This window comes from Miniopterus schreibersii, assembly GCF_964146895.1.
Source record: "Miniopterus schreibersii genome assembly, chromosome: 8".
Classification (NCBI taxonomy): Eukaryota; Metazoa; Chordata; class Mammalia; order Chiroptera; family Miniopteridae; genus Miniopterus; species Miniopterus schreibersii.
Window position 1 is genome coordinate 41,532,953 of NC_138109.1, and position 16,320 is coordinate 41,549,272.

At 42.7% G+C, this 16,320-nt stretch overlaps 1 protein-coding gene across 5 annotated transcripts in view; it reads left to right on the plus strand.

The window, feature by feature from the left end:
- Positions 1–16,320, plus strand: part of PDE4B (phosphodiesterase 4B) — a 472,365-nt gene that overhangs the window by 413,729 nt on the left and 42,316 nt on the right. The gene's annotated exons all lie outside the window — the stretch shown is intronic.

Sequence of the window (16,320 nt, forward strand, 5' to 3'; positions counted from 1 at the left end):
ATCTTCGTTTATGGTTGTTATGATTATCAATATTCTTCTTATCGATCCTTTCCATGGTCCTTCAGTTTTTGGTGCACAGGCTCTTGAGCATTTGGAGTTAGAGAAAGTAACTAAAGGGATATTATCACTACGAGACATAGAACTTGTTCTTGCCCCTAAATCTTTTTTTAAAAAAAAATATGTCTTTATTGATTTCAGAGAGAGAAAGGGAGAGGAAGGAGAGAGATAGAAACATCAATGATGAGAGAGTCATTGATCGGCTGCCTCCTGCATGCTCCCTACTGGGGATCAAGCCCGCAACCCGGGCATGTGCCCTGACCGGGGATCAAACCTCAATCTCCTGGATCCTAGGTCGGTGCTCAACCGCTGAGCCATGCCCGGCCAGGCGTTGCCCCTAAATCTTGATTGAAACATTCCACACTCAACCCCCCAAATTATAGTAGGCTATTGCATTTCAGTTTCCCTGTACATAAGGCAGGCATTGATTAAGTGCCTGCTGTTTACCAGGCACTGTTCAGGGCTTGCCATTAGCAATTTCAGTGACCTTTTTTTGTAGATGAGTCATTACCTCTTTCGCATCTCAGACCCAGCCCTTTCTACCCAAGAGGAAGTGCAGTGTGGGAACTGCGATTCAAAGTCTTCACCAAGGGCTTGGTCCTGAGCCTTGGTCACGTGAAACTCATCTCCACCCTCTCCAGTTCTGCTCCTGGGCTGGGGCTGCCAGGTGCCAGCTGGGGCCTTCCGTCTGCTGGCTGCCTGCGCTATTCCGTTTCAGAAAAATCATTTCTATTCCAAGCTACAACTATTTGAAATTCATTCAAAGTGTCGCAGTAATTCATTCATTCAAGTAATTTAATCAGTGAATGAATTCAATTCAGTAAGTGTTGGCTAAATGAAAGCCATCACTCAACAAGACTGACAATCTTAACATGTCTGCTGTATGTTTCTGCAATGAGCTTTGTAGTAGAACTTATTTTTTATTTCTTTAAAGATTAATATTTGCTTGTTTAGTACTATTTTGACTAATACTTCTCATAATTCAGGAGAATCTTTTAAACCCAATTCCATGGCATTGTGTGGTAAACACCCAAAGAACCACCAAAACAACAACCTCAGCTAATAAAGAAAACCACTTTTAAAACATTACTATTGGAATCTATTATCCAGATTAGCCCAGTTTTAAGACTGTTGGGAATCTGTGTTAAATTGATAAATGTGCGAGGCTGGCCAAGAGAGGCCAGCATCTCTGAAGTGACATGCAAAACATTCACAGGCCTTGTCTGTATGTGGTGTTCAGGAAGAGATTGATTTAAGCCAATATTTTCTACCTCGCCTGCACATTTATGTTGGCGGAATTTCACTGGTAAATATTGGTTTAAAGCAAACACTGAAATCTTTAATCACTCTTAAACAGACACTGCATTCTACTGCCTTAGACACTGCATTAGGAAGGGAGAAATAGAGAAGTAAGTGCAGCTGATAGCCACCCCCTTTCAAAGGTAAAAAGAAAAATCAGAGTTAAGTTAAATTCTTCAGAAGTTGAAATGCCAAGAAAACCATCGCTGGAATACAAAATTTTGTTTTTCTAAAGTCTGGAGCTGAGTTCAGTGAAGTGACGTAGTTTACAAACCAGGGGAAATTAGGGCAGGAACGGAAGTACTGCTAAATTAGGAGAAATTGGCCAAAGGAAACCAAGCCGGCTGTGACACACACAGTGTTGGCTTCTTTCTCTGAATCTCAAACCATTCTTGTTTGCTACTGTGTTGGGTTGGGTTGCCATGAAACTTGGGCCTAATTTTACAGTTCGTTGTCTGCTAAGTTAAACGTTCTGCATCTGTCACATAAAGCAGCTGCTTGTCTACCTGCAAATAAGGCTGCGAAAAAAGCATAGTGTTAACCTTCCCACCACACACACACACACACACACACACACACACACACACACACACAGCCCCACCCCAAGAGTCACTTGGTTTTTCTAGTTCTATGCCTTCATTCATGTCCAATGGTTCTTACTGAGTCATCCAGAACCCCATAAATCACCTCGAGAGCCTGAGTCTCTTGTTATGTTCCTTCCTCCAACCCCCAACACCTCCACACTCCCTAAAACCCCACCCCTGGGCTTCTTAGATGTTTTTCAGGATGTCTTCTGAAATCTATGATTATCTCTGCTTAATTAAAACATTGCACGGCCCACATTTTGGGGTAGATGATAAGATTTGAGAGAAGCAGGGATTCTGCTAAATGAATGGCCAGCCCTATGGAAGTTGCCTGGAGAAAATACTGCTTTTCTTTTTCTTTTTCTTTTTTTAAGTTTTTATCAACTCCCAAGAGAGCCCGAAGAGGTGGGACTAAAGGGGGAAAATAGTGAAAATGCAAGACTCAGGTAGGGTGGTTATCGCAAACCTGGCTGAGGATGGATACCACCTGGAGCAATTCTACAAAGAACAAATTACCAGAGCCCACTCCAGAGGGGCTGCTTCGGTGCATTTGGGGTTAGCCTGGGCCTCAGCATCGGGGGATTCAGGTGCAGGTCTTTCATAGACGGGTGCAATGTTGGAGTATCAACTTTGGATTCAGGGTGGATTAGAAACTGAGTTCCAGCATGTGCCTAGTGTGACTTTGGGCAAGTTGTGTAACTTCTCTGAGTCTCCATTTGCTCACCTATAAAATAAGAATAATAACTACTTAATGGGGTTGATGCAAAGAGTAAATGAGGTAACATCCAAAGTCTCCAATGTGCTGCCTGACTTATGGTAGGTCAAGAGTAAAGTGAAGCCAATACAAATGTCTCCTTGGGACTTACCCAACAAAGGCAGCCACGAAGACATTCCCAGTGGCACTGGAGGCAGACTGCCTAAGTCTGAATTCTGGCTCCACTAAGTCTGTGACCCTGAGAAAGCTACCAAATGTCTCTGTTTCTCATCTGTAAAAGAAAGTGATCTATTATATATAAAATAATACTCAGGTCAGGAAATTATGATGAAGATTAAATTAGTTCATGCATGTAAAGTGCTTAAAAACTATAACTGGTACTCAATAAATATTAACTGCAGTCATTGTCGTTATTACCAACTCTTTTCAAGCAAGCGTTTGTGGAAGAATGAATGTTGACCTTGGAGTGTTCAAGTCCTGGCTATAGCTTTATTATCTAGAACAGGGCTGTCCAATAGAAATATAATGCAAGTCCCACAGGTAATTTTAAATTTTCTAGTACACATGTAAAAAGAAACAGGTACAATTAGTTTTAATAACATATTTTACTTAACTCAATATATTCAAAATATTATCATTTCAACATGTAATCAGATATAAAACTTTAGGGAGATATTTTATATCATTTTTTCTACAAAGTCTTTGAAATGCAGAGTGTATGTTACACCTACAGCCCATCTCACATTAGACTCACATTTTAAATGCTCAGTGGCCACACGTGGCTAGTAGCTACCATATTGGACAATGAAGAAATTTCAGATTTTTAAAGCAAGTACTCTCACCTTGATGAGCCCCGATGATTTCATTTGTAAAAATGGAGATAACTTTCATAGCTTTGTTTGCAGAAGAAAATGGGCAAACTTGAAAGTGTTATGTCAACTGGAAAAGACTGTGTGGTAGGCTTTCTGCTCTCTGCAATACTTGACTGTCAAATACAATGCCATTCTCACATGGTAAATTGTCCAACGTCCTATGTGATCTGAGATATCATGCAGGAGAGCACCAGGTGGAGGCACTTTCCTTTCCCTGATATTGTTTCCAGAGACAGGAAAATTTCAAGCCCTCTTCTCCTCCCCACCTACTGCCTTCACTCCCAATGACAAATGTTTTTGCTTCCACTCTCCACTGATTCTTGAAATTCCTTTGACAACTTTCATTCTACAAGTAAAGATAAATTTAAGATATAAACCTTCCATTCCCTCTGATAACACCCCAGATTGGGACCTCACTACTTTTTAACTCCTAAATTTTCCTTCAAATAATAATCCCAGATATTGATAATTTACCAAGTACGTATTCTCTGCCCCATCCTATAATTCTTACAACTTTTAGCTATTAGATCCATAATTCATCTTTTTATGGGCTGCATTGTAATGGCAAGAGCACTGACGTCAGAGTCAGAAAGCCTAGATTCCAGTCTCTATGTTTTGCATTTACTAGTTATGGGATTTGGGGTGAGACACTTAAAAACTCCCTGAACTTCAGTCTCTTCCTCTGTAAAATAGAGACAATAATACATCTCTCACAAGGTATGATGAAGATTAAAAGAAATTATACATATGAAAGAGATCTATAACTGCAAAGCATTACAGAACTGTAAAACAGTATTAAGATATTTCTAAACAACTTCGTATGTGTTCCTGTTTCGTGGAACAATTTTCAGTAGCTCCCCATTGCTTACCAAATAGTCAGATTCTTTCATCTAGAATAAAAAGCTGTCCAAGATATGGCCCTGACCACCCTACTTTTCAAGTTTTTTTCCCCTTTACTGAAACCTAGTGTTCTCACCAAATAAGACTGTTATATTTGCAGGACTGAATGGTGTGACCTGTTTCTAATTTCATATCTTTATTCACATGGTACATTGCCTTACCTCATTTTTTTGCACCTCTCGAAATTCCACCATTCTTCTAACCTAGCCTCCAAATCTCTCCTGCTCCTCCCTTTCCTTTATCCATCTGTGTTATCTCTGAACTTTACATGAATCTTTCATGTCGCAACTGTCAAAATCTCTTTGGGATTCTAGTATGGCTTTGTGCATAGAGAAGGCACCTAAATACAGCTATTTGGGGAAGAAATAAAGAACAAAGTCTGCGTATGATTTTGCAGAAGTCCACTTAATAGACAGAATTCCCCTCATATTAAAACAAGTAAGCGTAGAAATCTAATCAATGTATGAATGCAAAAGAAATATAGAGCTCATTGATGTGGTAACATTAAATAAATACGCAAAAAGAAGGCGATTTGTTTGGAGACTGCTAGAAAACAACCTGGAACAAGCATTTCTGACATCATTTGTCCAATACTGTTCAGTAACAAAGGTCGCATTTCTTTTGTATTCAATATCCCATCTATTGATATGTTGGTCAAGTCAGCAGCTCAAACAATATTTGTTTTTAGCTCCTATTAAGTAATAGATGTTGTGCTGAATAAAAGACTAGCCAAAAAGATATGTTCCCTGCTCTCAAGAAGGTTACCATCAAGTGGGTGAGAGAGACTGAAAGAAAATAGTTTCAGCAAAATACAGTCAGTTGAAAACAGAGACCTGCACATGGTGTTGTGAGAGCTTAGAGGAAGGGAGCTTAATGCAACTTCGTAATATCTAGCAAGCTTTGTAGAGGAGCTGGCTCTAGGTTGAGTCCTGAAAGATGAGTGAGTGTTAAAGCCAGGTGAACAAAGTTGGGAAGGCAGATGGAAATGTTGAAGCAGAGACAACTACAATCTCCCTCAGTAGTGGAGCTGAATATATCAGGCTTGAGGAAAGCAGCCACTTAAACCATCCAACTACTCCCCTGCTCTGATGTCATGCTTACCGAGCAATGTGATGGTTAGGATTTGATCTCCCATGTCAAGGAGTGTGCAAAATGACCAAAAGACATGAAAACTTGCCAGTAAATTATTGCTCTCTGTAAATGAGACTTATTGGTCGCTGATTTCTCTTTGTGATCTTGTGAGTTGGCCCAGTATAAGCGGAATAAAGTCAAACCTCACTGACAAAAATATCATTCTGTACCTGAAAACCTGAGGTGACTGGGGGTTTGGTCACTAACCAAATACCACCATCCTAGAGGCCATATGGTTTAAATTCATGAACACCTCGAATCCATTTACTCTCTGTGCTTCCGTTGCCGCTACATAATTCTAGCAATCATCATCTCCTGCATCGCTTACTGCAATAAAATAAATAATAAAGCTCCTAGTTACTGGCATGGATACTTGCTTACCAGGTGCCGAGTATGGTGCTCAGTGCTTTGATGTGGATTGCTTCATTTACACCTCCTAACAGCACCATGAGGGAGATATATGTAGTATATGTCTCTCCATTTTAGAGCTGGGGAAGTTAAAACTTGGTTCACACTGTTAATAAACTGAATGGCAGCGACAGAAATCAAACTCATGTATGTTCTCCTTCAGATCCTGAGCTTTGCAATACTGTTTACTTGGCCACCTGGTATCCATCTGGTCATTTGTGTCTTCAAGTTCATTCTCCAAACTGCAGCTGGAGTGATCTTCCCAAAATGCAAATTTGGCCTGACCACTTCTTTGATAAGGCTCCAAAAACTTTTCTTATTGTGTCCAGAATAAAGTCCAAGCTTCTCTCCAGGACCTTCCATGGCTGTGTATGCGCCGATCTAAACTCCTAGTGTCGGCCTTGTGTCTGTGTCCCCGCCGCATGGGCTGCATGCTCTCAGTTCACTGAGCGCACCCTGATGTTCCTCTGGCCTGGAGTGCTTTCCTCCCTCTTTACAGCTAATTCTTATCCCTTCAGATATTAGAACTACAAATATAATTATAAATATAAATATTCCAAGGTAGGCCTTTCTTGAGTTACATTACATCCCCGCTTCTCAGGCTTTTGGGTCCCCTGATTCTTGGGTCCCTGCTGGTGAACACCAACACTGGTGGGTAAGGTTCCTTGAGCACTCATTCCCTTTCGGGATAGATGTGATGAACTGGATGAGACAGATGCTCATCAGTAAATAAATGCCAAAGTCAGAGGCCTTCCGAAGAGCAGGTTTTGTTAAGGGTAAATGCAGTAAAAGAGTGGGAGGGAGAGGAAAAGGAAAGAGAGCTGCGAGGCTGACCCATCAAAAGACGCAGTTATGCCTGCGTGAGCCTGCCTGGGTGAGAGGAAGGGACACCTGGACCATTTGTTTATCACAGGCCCCACGGCTTAACAGAAGATCATGGGATTTAGAGAACTTGGGTTTTCTCCTTCCTCTCCCTTTCTCCCTTCTCCTTTCTCTTCCCTTCTTCCTTTCCATCTCTCATCTCTTCTCTCCTTCCCTCCCCATCCTTTCCCTTCCCATCCCTTCCTTTCTCTTACCCCCTCCTTTCCCATCCCTTCCTTTCCCTTCCCCTCCTCGGCCTTCTCCCCTCCCCCACCCCTTGTCCTTACCCCCCTCTCTCATCAGATGACTTTAAGTAAATCACTAAATATATCTCCAAGCCTCAATTTTCTCACAGACATAATGGAAAATGTGTGTCATAATAATAATAATTTCTATCTCATGAGGTTTCTTTTTCAAGGGAAAAAAAAATGAGATCTGCAAGTGAAAGTGCTTGGTAAACTGTCAAGTTATATATACAAAAGCTAGTTGCGACTGAAGTTTTTTGGTTTGTTTTTAATGTGTCGTCTTAGAGGAGTTTGCTAAGGACAGCCGCATCAAAATGACCTACTTTTCACTGTTGTTTCCTCTGAGGACAGTGAACCTCTTCTGTGAATCCTTGTCACATGCAATTGCAAAGCTCCATGTTTATATAGACACGTTACCAAAGTTCTGCCTAAAGAAAGGCCATATCAGGCTTACAAACTGCCTTTAGAAGAATTGTGTATGTGTGTTATCCAGTTCCTGTGATTTGTTCTGAGAATGTTTTATTCAAGGTTAAATCAACATGCTTTTTGAAATGTTGTACTGTAACTAACACAGGTGCATTTCACTGACCAAATATTCATCAAAATAAAATATATCTTTGGACTTAATAACTTAGGATGAAATGAAAAGTTTTTGCTAACAATAAGGGAAGAAAACATAACCAAGACCACTAAATAAATAGGCCAATAGCCCCAACCTAATACCTTTAAATGAGGGTTATTTCCATATGTGTGAAAATGTTTTACATTTTAACAAATACTTATTGCACTATGAGGAGGAACGAAGGAGTGAAATAAGCAGGCTAACTTCATCGAGGCAGAGTCTAGTGAGGACATCTATAGGGCTAGAAGCCTGTGGATAAAGCTAGAGTCAGAAGCTAAATGTAGAGAACCCAACTAACACACACTTCTCACTTCCAAGGATCAGAAGAGTGGTTTTTCAGTTTTCCCCATCAAGGACTCCTTTATTATTACTTTCCCCGTGGAACTTTTGCTCTAGAAGATTTTGTCTATGAAAACAAAAACTGTATTTCAGGGTCATAATTAGTCTACCAAATTAATACTTTCAGTTATTTTATGGAGGGTTATTTAATGTCATTTCAGTTATTTAACGGTGTTCACAAATCAAGAGCTACGACAGGTTTTGTGGGGATGTTTTCCTCCCAGTGTGGGGGGTTTGCTTTGTTTTGAGGTGAAAGGCGCAGATTTTGCGGTGACCCCTGTTCTGTGCCCCACTTTTATGGAGCACTCCCCGTCATGCTGGGAATAGCTTCATGCTAGCTTGGCCCACACCCATGTGCCCCAGGCCATTGCATAGGTCGTTGTGTCGTTTGGGCACTGATCAAAGGCACTGAGCCAGCTGAGGGGAGCTGAAATTCCACCCAGGCATCACTTCCGTGCGTTCTTCCCAAGCTGTCTGCCAAGAGAGGGCACGTTTTCTGACTTCACAAAGGCACTGTATGAGCTTGGGGTGGGGGGCAGGAGAGGGGAGGAAGTGGGTAAGGCACCCAGCTTCACAGATTGACTATTTTGGAGAATAGGAAAGGAGCTTCTCATATGATCACTCAGTGCAATCCTGATGTGTCCTGGCATTGCTGTAATGGGGCACCCAGCAGCAAGCTTGGCGCATAGCAGACACGCAATGTATTTCGTGGAATTAATGAATGAACAATAGTTTTTCGTACAGTTCTCTGCATCTGAAGGTCCACTGATCTGGTGTGTCAGTCAGGATTTGGTGAAAGCAGAATGATGTCCCAGGCCAGGTCTATATTTTAGAAGGGAAAACCAACAAACTCTAACCAAGAGGCAGTTTCCTATCTGAGGTGACACAGTGGAAGGGACATTAGGATTTCACGGCCACGTGCTGTCCGTCCTAGCACAAGAGCAAATCTCCACCCAACTCAGCTGACAAATAAATGGCACCCCAGGAACGTGGCCAGAGCCGGAGAGAGATTTCGGGGGACGAAAAAGTTCCCGACAAGTGCCAGGCACTAGGCCAAATGCTTGGCCTGCATTGATTCACTGAATCCCCAGTTCATGCTACTTTCCTGTTTCATAGGTAAAGAAATGGAGGCACAGTCGGGTTACTTACCTTGTCCAAGGTCACACTGCTATTAAAGAAAAGTCAGGATTTATTAACGGCTGAGTCAGACCCCAACGTGTTCTGCTGAATTTTGGATTATTAGGAGCATTCTGGCCTAAGCAATGGCACAACCAGTGTCTTTTGGGTTGTTTTTCAGCTGCGTGAGATTTTTCCAAACTCTGTTGACACCCATTGCTATAGTTCTACAATAGAAGGGAAGTGTGTTTTTAGAAATCTTGTTCTTTGTTTCTTAAACTGGGCTTTCCCTAGATGGGGTAATTTGTTGAAAACCTACACGGAAAATCAAACAGAGAAAAAGTGCACACATTACAAGTGTAGAGGTCCATGAATTTTCATCATATGCACACACCCATGTAACTAGTACCCAGACCAAGGACTAGATCATTGCCAACACCCTAGAAGCTCCCCTGAAGTCGCCTCCCAGTCACTAGCCCCCCAAACTAACCGCTATCTTGATCTCTAATATCATAGATTCATTTTGCCTCTTTTGAACTTTCCATAGCTGAATCCTATTTTTATGTGCTCTAATATCTGGTGTCTTTTGCTCAGCATTATGTTTATGAGATTTATCCTTGTTGTTGCCACGGTAGCTGTTCTGATTGATTTAACCACCACACAATCTGGTGAATAGCAACCAGCTTCTGTAGTGGGAAGAGAGTCAGATTGTGTGAACAGATAAACAAAAGGTTATTTACATTTCTATGCACTGTCTTTGGGTAGAAAGTAGGGGAAACTTGACAGATACGTTTCTGATATAGTATACAGAGCCCTGTTAAAATTGCATTTAGTATGGCCCTTTATATCAGGAATCTAAAATACTCAAACCCATAGAAGCTGAGAGTAAAATGGTAGTTACCAGGTGTTGGGGGCAGGGGCATTGGGAAGGTGGTGGTTAAAGGGTACATAGTTTCAGATACACAAGGTGAAAAAGTCCTGGAGATCTGTACAGCACGGTGCATGGAGTTAATACTGAATCATATATGTAAAATGTTGTCGAAGGGGTAGATCTTATATTAAATGTTATTATCACACACACACTCACACACACAAAGAGGGAGGAAGGAAACTTTTAGGGCACCTGAGGTCTGTTACCAGCTGGGGTACTGACTTCATAACTGCTGAAATCTGTTTCCATGTTTTCAAACTATGAGCCGTGAGCTATTTGTGGCCAGGCCGAGGTTTCCCATTACCTTTTCCTGTCACCCTTCTCTGGATCTCTCCTTCTCAACACCTCTCTGCTAACACACACACATTTCTACTGGATTTGTGTGAGAGAGAAAAACCCTGGGGAAATTGGAATATGACCTAAGTATTAGCTGAAATGGAAAATCATTAAAACAGAAAAGGGGAGATCATTGAAAAAAAGAATGTTACTCAACAGTTTGTATAGTATGATCTCATTTTGATTGTAGACATGCGTGTGTACACATGCACATACACACAGGAAAGGATATACACAAAGGTGTTAGCAACTGTGAATTCTGCTTGGTAAAATGGGACATTTGTATCATTTCAAACTTTGCTTCTCTGTAATTTTGTCATTTTCTCTAATACCTATATCCCATTTATAAATGCAATGTTTACAAAATGTGCATAATACTTAAACTATTCAGTCTAATTTTGTGTGTATTCTCCTATTCTACCTTCCCTGTGAGAATAGGATATTTTTCCCCCTCATTTTACAGAACGAGATTGAGTCTCAGCAAACTCTGGTGATTTGCCTGAGGTTGCCCGTGGAAGCAAGATGTGTGACCAGAACCCACCAGGTCTTCTGAGGAAAGACTGCACACCCTCCCTGTGCTAATGGCTGTGTTACGTGGGTCAGAAAAGGGAACAGGAGACTCAAGAAATGACAACATTTAGGAAAGCAATTACACAATTTTAAATAGGAAAGACCCGAGGGTAAGATGTTACTTTAAATGCAGCATTTTCAGGAACGCGTGCATTTTCAGCACTGACTTCTATCCTCTGTTTCTTAGACCAAGATATAGTTTGCCAGGAATCTTGCTCTAATAATTTAACATCTGACTTCTGAGCTGGTGCCTTAAGGTAAATTAGGGATGATCATACCTCTTCAGTGCCTGTCACACGCATATGTTGCAAGGATTAATGAGCAGTGTGCTTGTAGTTCCTTTGAGAAAAGAGCTATATGAATGCCACGTGTTATTACGAGATTAATGTTAATTATAATTATTCATCCATTCTCTCTTCCTGTTTCTCAGGGTTGAATGCAATACCCCCCAGACCTGCAAAAGGAAGTACGTCTTCTTTGCCACTCTGGTTGGAGTGAAAGAAGACAAGAAGGGAGGCCGGTTCTCCCTCCTCCCTCTTCCCTCTGGAAATTTTTGACAAACACAGTGGACCCCAGGACCATACACTGTTCCATTACCTGCACTTATCCCCTTGAGACTTGCTTCTGTGGTGTTAAGCATTGTTCCTTCCAGGGCCATTTTTCTAAGACAGGAAACGGAACCAGCTTCATAGGCATAAACCTGTGCAGTCACACAGGCCCCCACACAGAAGGGTTTCATAGTTGCTGTCTTGAAACTTGTAATAATTTTATCTTGGATTTTTAAGTGGTTGTGTGTTTTTTTAAGCGAAATCTGTTGGGACAGTGGATTATACTCCGATGGCTTTAGAACCTTGGCTCGTATGCTCTTCCACCTCCTGCCACCTGCCTGCCTTCCCCGGACTTGTTCTCGGCCACTGGTTTCACTGACCCCTGGCACCGTGGGACTCACCCAGCATCCCTCTCCCTGCCCTCACCCATGACTACCGCTGACAGCCATTCCCAGCAGGGGCCTGAGTGCAGGTGCAAAGAGTTGGACACGTGTGCTTTGCAAAGTTTCCGGTGGGGCATGATAGCATCCATCCATGCCCTGGGTTGGCATGGCTATAAGATGGTAGACAGTGGCCATGTCTTGGTGTGGGTGAGCCACCCCTGATCCAGGTATCTAGCATGTCCCAACACAGAAGTTGTAGTACCCTTAGGAGTCATGTACCTGCTGTGGATTGGCACATTGGTACTGTGAGGAAGGGAGGTGTGTGGCTTTCCCAGAGCCTGACCCTAGGTGGGGCACAACACATTGGTATGGCAGCTGGCAGGTAGGCACACCCCAGCAACCGGTGAACTGTGCATGTGCCCTAAGTCATAGGAGGCAGGGTCTCCAGAGGCCTGTGAGTGTCTGCGCTCTCCTCATGGCATCCCTGTGCCTGGGGGACACAACATTCAAGAGTAAATGAAACACACCACACCATTCATTAATTGCGACAATATGCCATAATAATGTAAGATGTTAACAATAGGGAAACCTGGATGTGGGCTATGTGGGAACTCTCTGTATTATCTTTGCAACTTTTCTGTAAATCTAGAGCTATTTTAAATAAGAAGTTTAAGAAAAGCAACAATAACACTGTGACAGGTCGAGAGAGAAACTCCTGAAGCCTGGAAAAAGCTTCATATTTTACTACCTTTAACAGCACTTCTCCCTGCTTTTCGAACAGGGGGCCCTGCATCTTCATTTTGTACTGGGCCCTGCAAATTACATAGCTAATCCCGACTGTAAAAACCCTTGTTGAATATGCAGTTCTTCCCTCTTCCTTCCTATTTCTCCACACCCCCAAATGCCAGGTCACTGGGCTACTTGGATTGCCATTAATAATTATACTCCTATGTATTGATCACCTACTGAGAACTGGTTACCATACCAGACACGTTAAATACTCTTATTTATAACCTTATGGGATAAATATTTATATCCTTATTTTAAGATGTCGGAAATTGAGGTCCAGGATCACACAGTAGATGACAGAAGAGAAAGTCAAAATGTGTGAGTCTCTCTCCGAAGATGGTTCCCTTTCTACAGTTGTTCCACTCGGCCTCTAGGTGCCCAAGCACTTGCAGGCTGCGTGGGGGAACACTTCGGTTTCCATTCCTCCAAGTATTTACTGAGTAACTGCTGGGCACTGAGCTCTGGATCTGGTGCTGGTGCTACAAAGTTATCATGTGAAGGTCAGTCCCGAGCTGCACTGGTCCTTTCCTTTGGCTGTCCCCATGGTCAGCAGGGGCTTAATGCTCCCACACTTAGCCCACTCTGACATCTGTGCCTCCTGTCTTAGTCACCGTAATAGGAAGGCTCTAAAAGGGGACGCGAAGAGAGTCTTGACTCTGTATTAAGAACCTGGGAAGGAACAAATGCTCATTAACGTCCAAATGTAATATTTTTCCCTTAAAAAATATTGTGGCTGACCAGAATAAGAGAGGGCAGTGGAGTAAGTTCCCCTCGCATCTGTCGGCCTGTAACTGGCCTCTCAGTATTGCAGCAGGTCGGGGAGCACATACGTGTTTGTTCTGTGTAACAGGCCAGCAATGTTCAACCTTTTCCATCTCATGACTCATGTAAACTAATTACTAAAATTCTGCAGCACACCAAAAAATATATTCTTTGCCAATCTGACCCAAAAAAAAAAAGGTATAATTTTGATTCATTCACATCAGACGGCTATTGTGTTGTCATTTTTTATCTGACCATCTAAGGGAAAAGAGGTCAGTGCCACTGACTAAATAGCCAGGTACTGCATGTTTAGAACTTCTTGCGTCACACCAGCTGAAAGTCGCTGTGATAGACAATGAATGAGCGGTGGTGGCAACAATTGGGTCTTTGAACAGCCCTTGTCCTTCAGTGCTTCTGCTGCTATAGTTACTGTGTCTCCTTTGTCAAGTGTGAGTGGAAATCAGATCCCTTTTTCCTCTCAGTGAAGGAAAAAATGTGATATATCTTCTTAGTCACTTTGCATATCAGCTGATTCCAAAGGCGGCGAGCAAGTGGCTCACTGGCCGCCATCCGGATGAGTGGCTGAGCTTCGTCACCTAGAACCACTGATTGTGATGTTAGGATGTGGAAGACACTAAGGTGGCAAAGCCCAGGTTGGGAAGCGGTTGGACTTCTTTCTTTGTTTTTAATCCTCACTGAGGATATTTTTTCCAGTGATTTTTTTGTTTGTTTGTTTGTTTTTAATTTTATTATTGTTTAAAATATTACAGATGTCCCTTTATCTCCCCAATGACCCATTCCACCCTGTCCCACCCCCCTCCCCAGTCCCTCTCCCCACCCTTGTCCGTGTCCTTGGGTTGTGCATATATGCATGTAAATTCTTTGGTTACTCTCCCCCCTCCACCCACCCGCCCTCCTCCATCCCTCTGACATTCGTCAGTCTGATCCATGCTTCCATGTCATTGAATCTATTCTGTTCATCAGTTTATTAAGTTCTTTAGATTACACGTATAAGCGAGATCCTGTGATGTTTGTCTTTCTCTGCCTGGCTTATTTCACTTAGTATAATATTCTCCAGGTCCATCCATACTGTCCCAAAGGGTACGAGATTCTTCTTCTTTACAGCTGCGTAGTATTCCATGGTGTAAATGTCCCACAGCTTTTTTATCCACTCATCTACTGATGGGCACTTGGGCTGTTTCCAGTGATTTTTAGAGAGAGTAGAAGGGAGGGAGATGGGGAAAGAGAGAGAAAAACATCTACTGGTTGCCTCCAGAACTCACCCTGACCTGGGCAGGGATCGAACCCAAGACCCTTCAGTCCGCAGGCCGGGGCTCTAACCACTGGGCCAAACCAGCCCAGGCTGGCCTTTTTCTTTTAGGAGAGACCTGGAATGAGGAGGGGAGGGTTCTGCCACCTCAGAAGAAGCGCTCTGTGGGAGGAACAGAGGAGGCAGGGGGGTGGCCACCCTAGGGAGTAAGTGGGGAGTTTCCTCATGGTGAAGCAGCTTCTCAAAACTGAGGAGGAAGACAGGAGGGGAGGTGCGTGCAGGCCTGGCTTGAAATGTTTTTCTAAGAACACCTCAATATTGTCTGCACACTTTTGAGGAGTGTGAAAAAAATAAAGGAAGCCACCGCCAGTGGGTTTTGCGGGTTTTTAAAAGTACGACATGCAGGACATTGAATTTTAACCGCTTTTTATTCTGAAGTGAAGGCATATTTGGGGGAAAAAAAACACCTATTCTTTCAAAAGTGCATCTGTGACCGAGTGATTCCAGGCACTCAGAGACACTCTTCTGTTTATTCCAATTTCTGCATCTCGTATGAGTGCTACGTGCATAAATTATTCTAATAATAATAAAAAGCTACGTGGTCTCCCTAGAATTTCTTTTTGAACATATGAGAGATGTATTCTAAGTCTGACAGGAATGTGTGTAATCTTTTCGTCATAATAGCATTTCATCCACGATGTTTCATTTGGTTAGTGCCTGTCGCTGGCATTCGGGAAAGGCTGATAGAGTTCATGGATGTCACGACCCTGACTCAGTCACGTACGCAGGAGAGTCTGACTGATTTTAACAGCTCTCTGTCGCACCATTAATTCATCTGGCATTTACAAAATTCATTCCGTGTTTCCTAACATGGGGTTCTTAAGTCAGTAACCTTAAGTATTCTTCTAGACTCGCAAATGTTGAGGTATGGAGTGACATGTTGCGAACTCTTATGAAGAGTTTTATTATCCAGTGAAAATATGATATGAAAAAGTCTGTTTTGAATGGACCACTGAGAAATATTCCCAGAAATTCTAGATTCCTCCAACCACAAATCAGAATGAAAATCTGCAGCATTCACATCTGGCTCCACCTGAAAGTCCGGTTCAGAATTTCCCTGTGATCCTGGCAAGTTGCAGAGAAGTTTTAGCTTTGTTTAGTATAACAAGAGCTGCCCGACTCCCAGGCCAATAAACGAAACGTGTTCACATAAAACTCCAGACAGTCGCTCTTAGCCTGAAGTCTTATCAGGGAGACCTCATTTTGCCTCTACTTAGAGGCGAGACCCAGAGGAGGGGAGGAAGAGCCTATCCCTCTCATGTGTGCGGGTCAGTGTTTGCTGAATTAAAAGTTAACCCAACATGCACACCTTCCCCGAATGAATGACCGCGTAGCCTTCCAACGAAACTGTCAGCCCCCCGCCCCACCCCCCTGCCGATTTTCAACTGTTTCATTTAGAAGAACAGCAAAGTGAGAAAATGCTTTCCTCATTTCTCCTCTAGCCGGCGAGCACTCAGAAATGCCATCACTCACCCTAACGAGCCCCGGGATGACTAAGGCAGACAGAGCCTGAGAAAAGTCA